Below are 17,712 nucleotides of genomic sequence, written 5' to 3'. Positions count from 1 at the left end.
CCAGGTGAACTCTTTACCACCGAGTCACACCTCCAGCTCTGGCTATTAATCATACTAAAATTTATAAATGAAAAAACTTCCTTTTAAGAAGCTTTTATAGCCAATTTGCTAATTGGAAGAGGAAGAAGTCTAAGTTGATTATAATTCATTTAATTAGAATCTTTGATACAAAATAGTTCTTGTATTCATTTGCTAGGGTTGCTGTGACAAAATACCACAGACAAGATGGCTTAAACAACAGAAGTTTATTTTCTCACAGTCCTAGAGGCTGGAAGTCCAAGATGAAGGTACTGGTACAGTTGGTTTCTCTTGAGGCCTCTCTTCTTGGCTTGCAAATGGCTGCCTTCGTGGCTTGCAAATGGCTGCCTTCTTGCTGTGTCCTCACATGGCATTTTCTTTGTGCCTATGCATTCTTGGCATCCCTTTCACTTGTTATCATCAGGACAGCAATCAGATTAGGGTCTGCCCTCATGGCCTCATTTTAATTTAATCACTTATTTAAAGATTTAATCTCCAAATATGGTTGTATTTGAGGACATAAGACTTCACACAGGAATTTTGGGAGGACATAATTCATCCCATAACAGAACTATAAAGAGAAATTTTAAAATTAAGTTGAAGAACTTGTTTATTGAAGAAGAAAATGAGTTTGCTTTTAGCGTCTTAAATTGGGGATATACAATAAATAGTTGATTTGTCACTTGAATTTGGAAGAGAACACAGGATTGGATGCTGATTTGGAGAACATTTGCTTAGAGTTATCATGTTAAAATTAAAGCAATACATGTAATTAATTTTTCTCTTACCCTGCATCTGTATTTCTGGAGCAAGAAGAAAAAAGAATAGTAGGATAAATAATTGTGAAAATTCATAGAAAGTATGAAGAAAGGAGCCCACAAAAGAAATTTGGAAAATTAAGTTTTATCTCTCACGGACTGTTTTTAGTAGTTTGATTGGTTCTTTTTCCTTTTGTAAATGCAAGCAACTTTAAAAACACTAATTGAATTGAATATATTTTTCTGATGACAAAAACTTTGGAATGGATTTACCTAAAACAGGCTGTGATCCAACCAACTTTTTGACTTTCAAAGCTATAGAGATATCTTATGGTGCTCCAGAAAATCTATCCATTTCCCCCTTTCCTGGCTGCTGTAGCTACAACAGTTGTGAGGCATCTGAAGCTAGTGCTTTTCCTTAAGAATGGAGGACTTTTCCATATTTTGGTCCCTTGACATCCTTATGTGGAAACACTGCCACCTCTTTCTGTTTTGTTTTGTTTTTAAAAAAGAAGGAAGGGGAAAAAATCCACCTCTGCAACACCTAGGTTAGTCCACTTTTCTTTGTCTTCGGTACTATTGCAGGGGTTATTCAAGGAGAAGAAAGAAAGATTGGTAGTAAGATAACTGTGTCAAACAATTTTTATATCCTTTTTTTGGACCATCTATCTTTTTACAGAAGAATCAGATTTTATTCACAAAATTTCTTATAGAGTAGCAGAAAGTACAGCTGTTTGCTTTTCAAATCATTTACAATTTCTTTTAATATAGTAGCAGAAAGTATAGCTATTTGCTTTTCAAATAATTTACTTTCAACATATAGTTCCTTAAAACCATCTGATTTGTCACTAGATATCTCAGTTTACTTTTGGGGGCGCGCAGGGATTGAACTCAAAGGTACTCAACCACTGAGCCACATCCCCAGCCCTATTATATATTTTATTTAGAGACAGGGTCTCATTGAGTTACTTAATACCTTGCTTTTGCTGAGGCTGGTTTTGAACTCACAGTCCTCCTGCCTCAGCCTCCCGAGCAACTGGGATTACAGGCATGCGCCACTGGTCCTTGAGATGTAATTTTAGGTTATTTGGTGACTTTCTATTCTTTTAAAGAATGTGCTTAGTGCAGTGAACTTTCTTCTTAGAACTGCCTTCATAGTGTCCCAAAGAATTTGATAAGTTGTGTCATGATTCTCATTTTTCTCTAAGTATTTTTTTTATTTCATCCTTGATTTTTTTTATACTGTCCTTTGGTCATTCAGTAGTATATTGTTTAGTCTCCAGGTATTAGAGTAGATTCTACTTTTTATTTTATTGTTGATTTCTAATTTCATTCCATTATAATCTGATAGAATGCAAGGTATTATTTCTTTTCTTTTTATTTTTGTATTTGCTAAGAGTTGCTTTGTGGCCTATGATTTGGTGTTTTAGAGGAGGTTCCATGTGCTGCTAAGAAGTATTCAGTCCTTGATGGATGAAATATTCTAAGAATGTCTGTTAATTCTAAATTACTAATTATATTTTTTAGTTCTGTAGCTTTTTATTTTAGCTTTTGTTTGGAGCATCTGTCTACTGAAACATGTTAAAGTTGCCCAGTATTATTATTATTGTGTTGTGCTCTGTTTGATTCTTGAAATTGAGAAGGGTTTGTCTCATTATGTAGGTGCTCTACTGTTTGGGGCATAAATATTTAGGATCGTTATGTCTTGTTGATGTATAATTTCCTTACACAGTATGAAATGACCTTCTTAGTTCTTTCTGATTAACTTTGATTTGAAGTCCATTTTATCTGATATGAGGTTAGAAACCCCTGATTGTTTATGATATCTATGTGAATATGTTTTTTTCCTATTCTTTTACCTTCTGTCTTTGGATGTCTTTGCTCATGAGGTGAGTCTCTTGGAGGCAGCATATTGTTGGGACTTGTTTTTTAATCCAGTCTGTGTCTTTTGATTGATGTGTTTAAGCCATTTACATTTAGTGTTATTGTTGAGATATGATTTCTATTCCTTGTTATTTTGATTTATTTCTGTTTTTTAATTTGAATTAATTTCTCCTTTGATTTTTCTTCTAGTGTAGTTCCTCTGTTGGTTTTCACTTTAATTTTTTCATTTCTTCTTAATGGAATATCTTATTGAGACTGTTTTATATAGAGCAGGCTTTTTAGTTGTGAATGCTTTTAACTTTTGTTTATCACAGAAGGCTTTTACTTCATTGTCATTTGAAGCTTAATTTTGCTGGGTGTATTATTCTTGGCTAGCATCCATTTTCATTCAGAGTATGGAATATATTCCAAGACCACCTAGCTTTGTGGGTCTGGGTTAAGAAATCAGCTGAGATCCAAATTGCTTTCCCTCTAAATGTTACCTGTTGCTCTTTGTGGCAGCCTTTAAAATTCTATCCTTATTCTGTAAGGTATTTTCATAATAATGTGCCTTGGAGTGCATGTATTGTAATTTTGTATATTTGGAGTCCTGTAACCTCCTGTTTTTGATTTTCCATTTCATTTTTTCGGTTTGGGAAATTTTCTGATAATATATCATTGAAAAGAGTGTACATTCCTTTGGTTTGTATCTCTGAGCCTTCATCTAGCCCACTATATCTTAAGTTTGGTCTTTTCATGTTAATGCATATTTCTTGGAAGTTCTGTTTACAGTCTCTTTCCATCTTTTCTCCTTTGTCAACTTTATTTTCTAGATTATATATTTTGTCTTTATTGCTGTCTTCCAAGTGGCCCAGTCTGTTGGTGATTCTTTCCAATTTGGCTTATTGATTCCTTCTTTTTGAGGATTTCCAACTGATTCTCCTTATTTAAATTGTCATTGACTTCTTGTATTTTCTGATTTCATCTCTTCTATAATCTTTTTACCTCTTAAATTAGTTTAACAATGAACTTTCTGAATTCTATCTCTGATGTTTTTCCACATTGGTGTCAGTGGAGTCTATTGTTGAAGTATTCTGGTTTTTTTTTTAGATGATTTATTTCTTTGATTTTTCATATTGTTTGTGTGCCTCCTCATCTGTCTGTATGGATCTGATGCTGAAGAGTTTCTCCTTATGAGTTTATAGTGTCCTTCTATGTTACTAGTACCTCACAGATGGGGGGTGGTGCAAAATATAGCAACAATCTGTGCAAACAATATATAGCAGTAGATGAGGTACTTAGGTCCTCTTTTGATATCTAGTGTTAATTGGTGTGATATGTAGAGATAGTAGGATCAGCAATTTTTGTTAGTGAAAACAGTAAATAATAATGATTATGTTTGGCTTAAAATCCTACAATAGGTGATGTCTGTGACTTTTGCCATATTAATTATTACTGTGACATTGGTGGTAGGGGTAGATGTTATGTACTTCAATGAGTATTAAGAAGTGTCAGGGATAGAGTGGAGTATGAGGAAAGAAGAAGAGATAGGAGGGTAGAAAAGTATTTGAAATTTCCAAGGTTGAATATCAGGGCAGATGCAGTGGCAACTTAAGATGTGTTATCAATGTGAAAGGGAAAGAAAAAAATAGAAGAATATAATAGAGGAGAGAGAGAGAGAGAGAGAGAGAGAGAGAGAGAGAGAGAGAGAGAGAGAGAGAAGGAATGTGGTTGTCTGAAATAGAGAGGGAGACAAGGGAGATAAATTAATGGCAAAGACCATACAAAATATAAAACAAAAGCAAAATGTGCCAATCAAAAACCCTAAAGCTCAGAATACACAGTGTGGGAAAATAAGGTCTTTTAAAAAAAAAAAAAAAGAAAAGAAAAGGAAAGGGGGAAAAAAAGGCTAGAAATGAGGAGAAACAAAAATGTGTAGGAGTCCTTGAATCAATAATACATACTCAAATAAAACAAAAACCCAATGTAGAAAACCAAAAACAAAAAGCAAAACAACAATAATAACAAACGACAACAACATAATTTTGATGAAATATTAATTAAGCCACTCTGGTGGAGTCTGTTCACTGTGCCCACCTGATTATCTTTTGGTTTCTTCTTGAGCTTTGAACTAAGTGTGGGAATGTGGGCCATGGGTTGTCACATCCTTCCTTTTTTATTGTGCTGCTCATTGAGTTGAATTGGGGTTTTAAACTTCCCATTTTCCCTTCTTGGGAGATGGTGTGGGCATGCCAGGATGCAGGCCAGGAGCTGAAGTGGTGTTCTGGATTACCTGGGTTGCCGGTGGGAGGCAAAGTAGCTGGCCTCGACTGGGGGCCCAGCTTGCCTGTGCCAGGTGCTGGGACCTGCAGGCCCGCAGCAAAGCTGTATGCTGGGCTGGGCAGTTTGGGAAGCAAAGCAGCAGCAGCCTGGTATGCAGGGCTATGGACCAGTAGCTAAGTGGCAGGACTAGTTGGCAAAGCATTGAGCTGGATCAGGCTCAGCGGTACCAGAGGGTTTGGTAGGTTTCAGAATCATGTCAGGCCTGGTGTTTCCCCACCTCCTATGCTACTCCCTCCACTCCCCCAATCAGATGGGTTCTGTACCAGCTTGGTTGAGCCCAGAGCCGAACACCCTCACACAAACCAGCCTGCTACAGGTGTTCCCATCAGTCCCCTTGAGCTGCAGGACTCACCAGGCTTGGGATGCCTTGTTTTCTCCAGCCACTCTAACCTGTGTTCCTCTGGGCAAAATGTGCTCCCAATTTCTGACTTTTCATAGGTTTTCTAGGCTCAGACCAGCTGCATCATTTCATATTCCCACCAGCAAGATATGGAGGTTCTAGTTTCCGTACATCCTTCAACACATCTTTTCACCTCCCCTTTTATTATGTGTGTTCTAGTATATGTGAAATGGTATTTCACTTTGATTTTGCGTTGCATTTTTCTAATGTTTAATGATCTTTCTTTACACTTATTGGCCATTTGTATATGTTCCTTTGGGAAATGTCTGTTGAAATTCTTTGTTCACTTTTCAGTTGCTTATTTGTGTTTTTATTGTTGAATTATAAGAATACATATTTTGTATGCAGCATTTTTAAAATTCATATATATGATTTGCAAACATTTCTTCCTATCAGCAAGTTGTATTTTACCGTACTTTGTTACACAAAAACTTTTAAAAAGCCCCTCTTATGTATTTTTTTTCATTTGCTTGTACTTTTTGTGTCATATGGAAAAGCCACTGTGTAATAGAAGGTCACAAAGATTTATGTATTATCTTCTAAGAATTTAAGTTTTAGCTAGTTAATTTAAATGTGTGATCCATTTAGGGTTAATTTTTTAGGTGAGGTGTTAAAATTTATTCTTTTGCATGTGGATATCCCATTGTTGCAGACTGTTGTGTTGAGAAGACTACTGTTCATTTAAAAGTCATAGCACCTTTGTCAAAAAATCAGTTGATCACAGATGTATGTTTATTTCTGGATTCACTATTCTATTCCATTCCTCTGTGTCTTTTCTGATGTCAGTTTTTCCCTATCTTGTTAAATATAATTTTGTAGTATGAAATAAAATTGTGAAGTGAGAGTTCTATAACTGTTTTTCCTTTTTGAGATACTTTGGCTTTTCTGGGTCCTTTGCATCTCCATTATGAATTTTAGAATGAGTTTTTCATTTCTTTACTCTTGATCCATGCCCATGGGATCTTTGTGTTTTTCTTGCTAGTGGTGTGTCAGAAGCTGGAATGCATTCTATGTTGAAAGAGATTACATTCTAGTAATGATCTAGTGATGATTGTGATCTGAAGATTTCATGATAGAACCTGGTTAAAAGATGTGGTGTTATACTTTTATGCTATAAAATTCTACCAGTAAATTTAAAAAGCCCAGAAAACAAATTATCATTCACATGTTCCTGCATACTCAGGTTAAGACTTAAGATTGTCATTTGAAACACAGTAACAATATTTGAGGGATTGGGTCATTTGGAGGTTTGTATTACTAATCATTACTAATGATTTAACCAGCATTAAATGCACTGCAGCAGATACATTGTTTCAAAAGTAACACGTCCTAAGAGTCATGGCAGTGAATAATGATGTTGTTGCCACCCTCACTTTTTTTTTATTTATTTAGAGAGAGAGAGAAGAGAGAGAGAGAATTTTAATATTTATTTTTTAGTTTTCGGCAGACACAACATCTTTGTATGTGGTGTTGAGGATCGAACCCAGGCCACATGCATGCCAGGCGAGCGCACTACCGCTTGAGCCACATCCCCAGCCCTATTTTGTATTTTATTTAGAAACAGGGTTTTACTGAATGGTTTAGCACCTCACTTTTACTAAGTCTGGCTTTGAACTCGAGATCTTTCTGCCTTATCCACCTGAGCAACTGGGATTACAGGTGTGTACAGCTGCACCCGGCTGTTGTTGTCCTTTTCTTTGGGTAAAAGTTATGAAATTATGCGGGAACTGCACGTGTAATAATGGTACTTGGACATGATAAAGAATGTTCATGTGTATGTGATTGGCAATAAATAAATACTTAGAATATCTCTTTTCAACCCATTATTTTGAAATTTTATTGATAAATCATCTTGCACCCATATACCCATAGATTTCAAAACACATTTTAAAATCAAATATTTGTACAGAAAGGGGCCTCATAACAAAGTCTTTCCTCATTGCCCAGAGAGTTTTATTAAAGTATTTGTTGCAGTTACACCTTTTATCTTAGCCTTTTTTCTATTCCTCAACTTCCATTACTATTTCTAATAATCTTAGAAAGGATGTTTTTTTGTGAAATTCTGTATTTAAGAAAACTGTTAACACAAGACCATTTGTACTAAAACTTAGCGTAAGGAGGGGATTTTGCCTAGTTTGGGAGACATTTCTCTATACTTATTTTCACATAAAACCATTTGAATCTTAGAGAAGTGAAAACTCAAGAAACCCCAAATGGTAAATAGAGGACTTGCCCACCAAAGGCACAGGGGAGAGTCTTCTGCTGCCTGCTTAAGGATCTTTCAGGGCTCTCCTATAGCCACACTTTTGCCATATATTATCTAGTTGTTATGAGAATGCAGAGATGAGCTTTTCTTTCTCATACTTCTTTATCCTCTATTGTACTTAGTTGTGAATTTATAAGTCTAAAAGTAGCTCTTGGAATACTTTTTAAAAATCCTTTTTTATGTGCCCTGGTACTTAAATATTTACTTACTTTAGTGCAGATACCTCTCTTGCCTGCCCTTTCTTTTTGCCTATAGGCTACACTACACTAACAGTAATTTTGGGCATTTTCCAAGCATATTCTTAAAACTTGACTGCTCTATTTATGAGCAGACATTTCAGAATATAGTTAATTTGTAAAACAAACCTCTCAGTTACATCTAGAGTTCTACTGGACTGGAAATTATTAAGACACACATTCCTCAAGTTCATTGTGTAGCCACCCTAATTTTATTATACTATTTAATTTCAATTTCTTTTTCTTCTTCTTTCCTTCTTTTTCTCCCTCTCTCCCTTCCTCTTTCTCTCTTCTTCTTTCTTTAGTGCTGCAGATTGAACCCAGGGCGTCATATATGCTAGGCAAGCACTCTACCTCTGAGCTATATCCCGAACATCCTATACTATTCAATTAATATTATATTTAATTAAGTGTATGCTGTATTGTCCATTTTACCTTTTTTACCAAAGAGAAGTTTTGAAGATTATAGCCTTATGTAGCATTCGTAGATCTTTTTTGTCTTTTAAATTACCTAATACATATCTTAGTTTTGAACATATAGTCTTCCTTTACTGAGATAGTTTTTTTAAAAAATTATTTGGAATATAATTGTATTAAAATTAAGAATCAAAATAGAAAACAAAGAGTACTTTATTATCAATAACATTTTTGCCTCCAGGTATCTCAGAATTGGATTTTCTTGTATTCAAAAAGAGACTTGGAGTCCCTTCTTTAGTCTAAGGTTTGAATTCATTCCCAGTTCCTAGCACAGAGATTGGCATGTGATAGATACTCACCAAGTGTTTATTTCAAATAATTAAAGAAGTGGAGTGTGAGACAGGTTCACTGTGCACTTGTTACCAACTTGTCTGAGTCTGATGATGTATAACACCCACACACAATCACATGAAATGGATTTATCACTTATAGATAGGCAACAAGGACAATAGCCTAGGCCTCATTGTTAGTTAGTCCCCCAAGGCTCAAGAAAGCTACCCAGGACAGATGGAGTCTCATCTGCACTTGCCCCACTTGCACTGCAGCTGAGGTTTTATATTTCAGTGGCCACTGTATTCCTTGGGCTAAGGTGTTGAAGGAATCCTGTTTCTGGGTGGGAATGGAACAGAGCCTGGCCTGTTTCAGCCAGTCCTTTCCTATCTCAGGATGCTGCACTCCCCATACAACTAGTTTCACAGTCAAGAATTCTTGAGAACTGCAAGTGAGAACAGAGGGAGAACTTGATTGGTCCAAAGCTATACAGAGAACTCTCTTGCAGAGAGGCACAATAAAATGCTTATACGACATTCTTAGGTATCTGACCTTTCTGTATCAGCTTAATAGGCCATTTCATGTTTTTTTCTTAATAACAATAAACTAAATTTCCTGTAGTAGTAATCCCCATCTATGAAATTTGTGTGAAGAGAAATTGTAACAAAGAGAACTTGCAGATTCCTAAAAAGAAACTCTGAACAAGATAGGGATATTTCATAGTATGATGGCTAAGGTTGGTGGTTTTAAAATTTTTCCTTCATAGTTTGAAAGATGACACTTAAGATAGTTTATGTGCCATACTTTCAAAGTTATGTAAATTTCTGGCACCCTAATAATGTCATTTCTGCCTTTCTTACTCAAGAAAACTTGTTGGGGCTGTGCACAGTGGTGCAAGAATGTAATCCCAGCTTCCTGGGAGATGGAGGCAGGAGGATTCCAAGTTTGAGGACAGTCTGGGCAACTTAGTGACACTCTTATCTCTAAATAAAAAACGAAAATGGCTGGGGACGTAGCTTAGTGGTCGAGTTATCCTGAGTTCAATAACTAGTAATCCCCCCCCCCCAAGAAAAAACCAAAACAATAGACAAAAAAACTTTTTGGAATGTATATGAGTAAATATTATGTGAATCTGGTCTCATTTTAACCTGGGCAGATTTAACCCTGACACCTTATAATTAATGATCATATCGTATATCTTTTCACAACTCTGGATTATAGCCCACGACTTGTTATAGTTAAGAAAAATTGACTTAAATCGTAGCTTAAATTTGAAAGCAGTACTGTAACATTGGAGAAACGACTTTTGTGTAATACATTGATTCTTAGTTTGAAGTGTACACTGTGGCTTGCATCTGTAGTCCCTGCTATTTAGTACTTAGTAGACTAAGGTAGGAGGATTGCTTGAGTCCAGGAGTTCTTTGGATACCTTGAGCAACATAATAAGACTTTTTCTTTCTTTCTTTTTAAAACCAAGAAACAAACAAACACACATTCATATAGGCTTAGAAAAGAAATATAGACATAAATATATGTGTGTATAATTTCTATCTGCCCACCGTGAGGGGGCCTAGGAGCAGAGAGCAATGACCATACCTACCACTTAGATCCTGGTTTCTAATACCATTCATACCATTCTCCAAAAGGGGGAATGGAGGCTCTTTAGAAAAATGGTTAACTCTACTGCTACTGCTACGGTAGAAAAAATATGTGATAAGCCTGGATGGAGCATCATGTACTTTCAGAAAATAAGGAACAGTTCAAAACAAAAGGGGTTAGAAATGTCCAAGGGACATAACCAATCTAAAAAAGTGTTCTGAATGGCCAAAAATGAAACAACTTGAGCAATGGAATAAAAAATGCCGATAACATTGGATTATAATTTAATAAAATAAATATCCCCAAGTCTGTACTGATACATATGAAAAAGAACATCTTTAATTTAAAAATGTAAAGGAATAAGGGAAATAGAAAAATCACCATTTAGACTATAATAGTAATAATTTCTATAGGCATGGTACATCATTGAATGTTAAAATTAGTGGACTATCTTAATGAGAAACAGCATTTGTATGATTTCAAATTATTTACCCCTAATATTTATTAATTCAACAAGGAAAAATAGTAACTTTATATATTGAACCCTGGCAGATATCCCCTTAACCAAGTGATGAATGTTAAAAATAATGAGGTTTTGATATTGTATATTTGGTTGACAGGATAAGCTGGTTGGAGACTACATAGAAATTCTCTGAAATATAACTCTTCTCTCTAAAATTCCATTAGAACAAAGTTAAAAAATAATTCTTTCCATTGTAAACTCTTTCTCAATTGAAGTTGTCAATATCCCCATGTGTTCATGTATGTTACATGGGCCCTGCCTGTATAGTATGTGTACATATAGGGGTGTGTATAAAAGCAGGCAGTCTCATTGCTCTGTCATTCAGTGTAGGTGGAATGGTTTCTCTAAAGATTATCAGGTAGTCTTTGCCTAGAATTCTTATAATTCTAGTGCCAAGGCTGTCTAAATTGTTGAAGTTCTACTGTTTAAAACTGTGGAATGCTGTAAGAGAAAAATATCCTAGCAAATGTATAATATAAATAATGATTTTATATAATTAATTGATATAGCAAACAGGGTGTTTTTTATTTATTGAGTAGATGGTTCTAGCATAAAAATAGATTAGTTTTGATATTCATCTGAGCAAACCATATTTGGAAAGATAAATCTACTTAAGGAATACCTTTTAAATTACATTATAACTTTGAAGGAATAATTGTCCAAAATCCTTTAAACATTTTACTCCCATTAAAAATAATTTAACTATGTATTTTGTTGTCTGGACCATTAAAATATCAATATCAGAGTTTGGCCTAGACATTGGATATGTATTGCTGCTATAGGATGAAAATTTAGTATCTTTAGCCACTAACAGTAAAGGGGGTGAAGAATTAAAAATGAAAACTACAGAGTTGAAGAGCAAAAGGAAGACATAACATTTGTTATTTCAGTAGTGATTTCTGCCAGTGTGGATTACTCAATATTTGTGGTTTGGATCTCGTTTGCTTTGAACACTGTAGAACTCTGGGTAGTTTTTCCCAGAGTATGAGGAGATTATGACCTTCTTTTGCTAAGGGTTAGGGATTAAACTATTTATTCTATGTTATATATCAAGGGTAACATTTTAGGACACCTGAAAATTGGAGTAGGAGAAAAGGAGGATGCTAAAACAAATGAAAAAGATGAGTGGGTTTTTTATTTTTTATTTCATATTCTAAGATTCTGTTTAGCATGAATTTCAACGCATATTTTTGTAAAGGAAGTTTATAGACTTTTTATGTGCTTATATGTGCCAAATACTGTTTTCCTTGCCTTCTTATTTGCATTTTACCTTTGTGGCTGAGTTAACATAACCTGTATGGGAATGACATAACTTTATTACTTCTTACCTGTTGGAATTGCATTGCGTGACAGAGCTGAACTGCAGCCCATATTTTTCTCTAGGGCTTTCCACGGAAGTGAGTCAACACGTTGTTTCTGGCTTTACTTGCTGTCCCTCCCTAATAGACCAGCTTAGAGTACTTTGGAATTTTCCAGGTACAGTGGTGGAAGAGTAGTAGCACAGAGGAAGACCAGAGCATGGGTTTAGTGTGCTTTGGAGAAGGTTGAAGTGATTGTTCAAGGAAACATTTCAAGCAACCAAAATGGAATGAGAAAAAAACATTACCTGAAATAAATATGTACCAAGTGCTGAAAATCCCTTATTAAGTATCTTTTACCACGTAGTTAAAAATTGTTTTAAGTTATATTCTAAGATTCTGTTTAGCATGAATTTCAACACATTTTTTTGTGCTTGTGCCAAGAACACAGTGTTCTGTTAAGTCATTCAGTGACGAAGATTTCTGGCTTGCTGCCAATCAGGGTCAAGTTCATTCAAATAAGTTTCAGTGTAGATTCTGACTGAGTTAGGAATGTTCCTCTTGTCTTTGCATGTTACATAGGTTTGGGGAATTAGTTCTTTTAGAACAAGCTTATTAATACTTTTGTTTTTCAGGGCTTTTTTTTTTTTTCCTTTCTTTTAAGGCTTCATATGCAACCAGTGCTTTATTACTGGTATCACATTCTTGTCTACTTATTGACTTTCCATGCTTGAACTGGTAAAGTAACAGCTCTCTTAATCATGCCAGATTATTATATACTATATACCATATTGACTGTGCTGTGTCATTTAAGGTATTACTTTATACCTTTAAAGAAAACACATTAAGGTATTTTTTTCAATCATGCCTTTCAATCGTGAATTGAACAATTGGAAAAACATGGGCTAGAAGCAAGAAATTCACAATGTTTGATAAGGAGTATATGCCTATTGACATGGAGTATATGCCTATGAATATGCCACCTTTCAGTATTTTATTCATTCCTTCATTCATTGTAATGAATGTTCTTCCTCAGTTTCTTTTCTTTCCTTTCCCCCCCCTTCCCTTGGCAGGGTGGAAGAGGAACTGGGGATTAAACCAAGGGTGCTTTATCACTGAACTACATCCCAAGCCCTTTTCATTTTTTATTTTGAGTGAGGGTCTTGCCAAGTTAATGAGGCTGGACTTGAACTTGGGGTCCTCCTGCCTCCCAAGTCACTAGGATTATAGGTAAGCACCATCATGCCCAGCTTTCATTGCCTCTTTTTTGTATTAAAAAAAAAATGTAATGAGTATACAAAGAGCTAAGGATTAGAGCTAAATATACTACTTCTTTGGTATTTAACAGTTTTGCCTACTAATTGTACTTATTTAAACAACTCTTCCCTAAAAATGTTTAATTTGCATATGTGTAAATTAAGAAACATATTATGCTTCATTACTGGTTTACCAGACCCTTAGAAGATAACTGTTTTCCCCCCTTATTCAGTGCAGTAGTGAACCAAGGTAATAAGTTTGTGTTGATACTGATGAAAATTTTCCAAGAAGGCTTGCCTTAGTTTCAGTTGGGGGTATGGGGGGAGAGAGAGAGAGAGAGAGAGAGAGAGAGAGAGAGAGAGAGAGAGAGAAAGAGAGAGAGAGAGAGGGAGGGTGGGTGAGTGTGTGTGTGTGTGTGTGTGTGTGTGTGTTTGTGTTTGGCTAATGTCTGGTAACATGCCTGTTTGTGATTGGTTACTGTGGTTTTTCTTATTCATTAATGCCTTTCTGACAGGCATTAATTAAGGCCTTGCTCACCGGGTGGTTATAACCTACTCAGTGAATGAGTAAGAATCATAGGCCAAATAATAATGGAGTGCTTATGTCTACAAATCTATTTTATATCACAAATAAATAAGTGAAACAACTAAATACCAAATGTGTGCTTTTATAGCTTATAAAGTATTTAAAACAGACATAATATAAAAGAGCTGTAAAATAACTCTTCCTTTGGGGCATTTTTCTATATAGGTTACATTGACTATGCTTTTTAAATCAGAGTTCAGTTATGTTTGAATGGAAGAATCTTTATTTTATCATTAAATCTTTTTTCCTCCCCATTAAATTTTCCTTTGGCAAAAGTGCTTATTTAGAGCAGGGGACATAGCATAGTAGTTTAGTTCTTGCCTACCATTGCTTGCAGGAGGTTCATATGCCACAAAACAAAGCAAAAAAAAAAAAAAAGTTTGATCAGATTCCATCCCTGATACTACAAAACAATAACAACAAAACCTCATTCATCACTCTTCTATTTTAGTTATTTACATCACTATGACCAAAATGCCCAACAAGAATAATCTAGAGGAGGAAAAATCTATTTGTTTATCATGGTTTCAGAGGTCTCAGTCCACAGCTGGTGGACTCTTTTGCTTTGGACCCTACTTCAGGCAACACATCATAGAGGAAGGGCCCAGAAGAGGAAAGCTGCTCAGCTCATGGCAGGATCGGGAAGCAGAGAGGCAGGGGGAAGCAGCTGCAAGGCAAATGCACCCTTCTAGGGCTTTCCTCCAGTGACACACCTCCTCCAGCTATGCCCCACATGCTTACAGTTACCACCTTGTCAGTCCATTTAAACTAGGGTGGACCTTTGAGGTTAGTTCTCATAATATAATCATTTCATCTCTGAATATTCTTGCATTAATAACAGCTTTTGGGGGATTTCCTCAGATCCAAATCACAAGATCCAAGAACCTCTGAACAGTATTAAATATTTTTAAATGTAGATTGTATGTCTAAATTTCTTAGAAGACCTTTGAATGTTAAGTGCTGGAATGAGTTTACTGCTTCCTTTATCTCCACCTTCAAATGAATGTGTTGCAGTTTTAATTAAAAGTTGAGTTTGGTAAAGTCTAGAGGAGAATTCATAGATTCCCAGCCCAAAGGTTTGATAGATGTTGAGGGAGATGAAATGCTAATTACCCTGACTTGATAATTACACATTGCATACATATATCAGATTATTACACTGTACCCCATAAATATGTAGTTTTTTAAAAAATTGAGTTTGGGTATTGTATTATGAATTACACAGTATCAGCTTTCGTAGTGATCTTCATCATAGCTCCTGGTAATCATTACCTTACTTTCTTCTTTCCCTAATTAAACCACTAGTTCCTTGAGGGTCAGGATCATCATGAAAAAGTGAGTGAATGAGTGTAGTAGAGAAAAGGTATGCAGACAGGTAATGACGAGATTTTTTTTAAACACAGGTATCAAAGATTCATATTCTCATGAGTTAATACGAGGTAAGTACCTTAATGCTAAAAGAATAGCTAGATATAATTAAAAAATTGTTTTTTTAGTTTTAGATGGACACAATACCTTTATTTTGTATATTTTATTTTTATTTGGTGCTGAGGACCCAGCGTTTCACACATGTGAGGCAAGGTTTGTAGCTCTGACCCACAATCCCAGCCCCTAGATATAATTGTTTTTAGCACCTTGCTTTTGCTAAGGCTTGTTTTGAACTTGCAATCCTCCTACCTTAGCCTCCCAAGCCACTGGGATTACAGGCATGTGCCACTGTGCCAGCAATAATATACTTTTGGTTTACATTTATTTCCTTAAATTTATCTACTTTTATCAGGTAATTTTACCCAGGGAAGGTGATTGGGTCAAGTTAAGTTCGGATTGGAGTTGCTATCATGGTAGCATAGTTTTTCATTCAGTGAAACTGCCTTCAGAGTGTTTATCATTACTGAAGCTTCCATATCATTTGAGAATCCTTAGCAAAATGTCTCCTGGTATTATCAAAATATTCAAACATGAGAAAATTAGGCAAAGAAAGATTCTGCACTTAATTAGATAAATAGTTAAAGAAATGAGTGTGTAATAAACACAAATGATCACATGGCTTGGTTATTTGGAAACCTCTTACCAAGATTTTATATGATAATTAAACATTAAGTACACTGTTCATTAACAAAGCTAACATGTCCCATGGGTTGACTGTGTGACTATGATTTGTATCACTTATATTTCTAGAAGAAATTTTGATGGAAAACATAATGGATAGCATATTTGCAGTGGGTGGTGGCTAGGAGGGGGCTTTCCATCTGTTACCCAAAGTAAAGCAGAATGAACATAAAGTCCTAGAAAATTGGATACTGAACTACAGTTTTTAAAACTTGCATGGTAATGACAGCTGCTGTTTTGTGGGCGTCTACCTTATATGTGGGGTGCTACAGAATCTATTTTACACATATTTTCTCATTGTTTCCACAGTGCCCTTGTTGAAATGGTGCTTTACTGCTTTATTTTGTATATGGGATGACTTGGCTATGTTTCAGATAATTAAAAAACTTGCCCAGGATTACATGTTGGTAAGGGGAAGAATGAGATATCTTTACAAATGGTAGAGAAAGGAATTCTCTTGTGTTCTATTTGTCCATTAAGTTGAGCACACATGTAAAACATTTTCTTAAATAAGTAGGAAATTAAGCAATAAAGGAAAGAGTATAAATTTATAAGCTAAGCTTATAAGGGAGCAGTTAACTTTCTTCACTAGTTTGTTTCTTATTCATTTCCAGTCCTTGGCACACTTTGCTGTTTGGATCTGAGGGAGGGAAAAATCATTCCACCAGATTCCCATGTCCCAACACCTACTCTCTAGATACCTGTCAGAACTTGTTGTGCCTATCTAGCCTGTTTGGGAGACTGTCAACACTCTGCTCTGCTTGGTGTCTGTATTGTGGTTATTGAGATATCTGCCAAATTCTAGGCTGTCTGCCCAAAGACAACACTTGAGTGGGGGGCTTTAGGATAGCCAAGAGAAGGAGGAAATTTGCTCAAGTAAAACATCTTTCATTTATCTTATTTTTATTTTTCATCATTTAACTTTTGTCAGGGTTAACATTTTTCCTGTGGTATGATGGAGTAAGATAAGTACTTATTTTACTCTGCATAGAATTTTTAGTTCCTCTGTTTCAATTGACCTGAATTTCTAAGAAGGAAAGCACAATAAACCTCATTTTCATTCTCATAAATATGTGCTTTTGTTTTGTTTTTCACTCTCAAGAAAATTTAAAGTCTGGAATTTAGAATTCTGGGGGAAAAAAACAGGGAAGAAAATACAGAAGGAATAAAGAAAAAGATTTCCTACAGTTGATCATGAAGTATTTTAAAGTCTTATGAAAAACAATCAAGATGTGTTTATCTGAAATGTCAGCAAGTTTGTGGGTATTTAGTCACTAAAGTATGTGTGATTTGTGTTCTCTGGCAATTTTTGCCCTCCAACCTTGTGAGAGTTAGAATCTTTCTTTACCAAATCTGTTAATAAGTAAATTGGCAGTCCATTTTATGTTTTTAATTTTTAAAGAAATAAATATTAAGAAATTATCTCAGTTTCTCTCCAAATAACCGTATGTTACACATGATGGATTTTCAATGTTCACTCACCTCTTGAGTTGGCTCATTTTCCTGAAGTGACAGGATCTAACACCAGATTTTTAAAAAATATATATATATTTCTTTTAGTTGTAGATGGACACAATACCTTTATTTTATTTATTTATTTTTATGTGGTGCTGAGGATTGAACCAACTGCCTCATGCATGCTAGGCAAGTGCTCTACCACTGAGCCATAACCCCAGTCCAACACCAGATTTTTTTAAGGCCCAGATCCTC

At 35.3% G+C, this 17,712-nt stretch overlaps 1 protein-coding gene across 5 annotated transcripts in view; it reads left to right on the top strand.

The window, feature by feature from the left end:
* The window catches only part of Spidr (scaffold protein involved in DNA repair), a 377,942-nt gene that overhangs the window by 62,573 nt on the left and 297,657 nt on the right, over positions 1 to 17,712 (top strand). Inside the window, exon 1 of one of the 5 annotated variants that reach the window (XM_078017205.1) lies at positions 13,171 to 13,281. The exons of the other annotated variants lie outside the window; for them this stretch is intronic. The gene's annotated coding sequence lies outside the window, so the exon portion shown is untranslated. Of the gene's footprint in view, positions 1 to 13,170; positions 13,282 to 17,712 lie in introns of those variants that run through there. 5 annotated transcript variants of the gene reach the window in all.

This window comes from Ictidomys tridecemlineatus, chromosome 7, assembly GCF_052094955.1.
Source record: "Ictidomys tridecemlineatus isolate mIctTri1 chromosome 7, mIctTri1.hap1, whole genome shotgun sequence".
NCBI classification, from domain to species: Eukaryota; Metazoa; Chordata; class Mammalia; order Rodentia; family Sciuridae; genus Ictidomys; species Ictidomys tridecemlineatus.
Note: the sequence above shows the minus strand (reverse complement) of the source record. Positions and strands in the feature narration are given on the sequence as shown.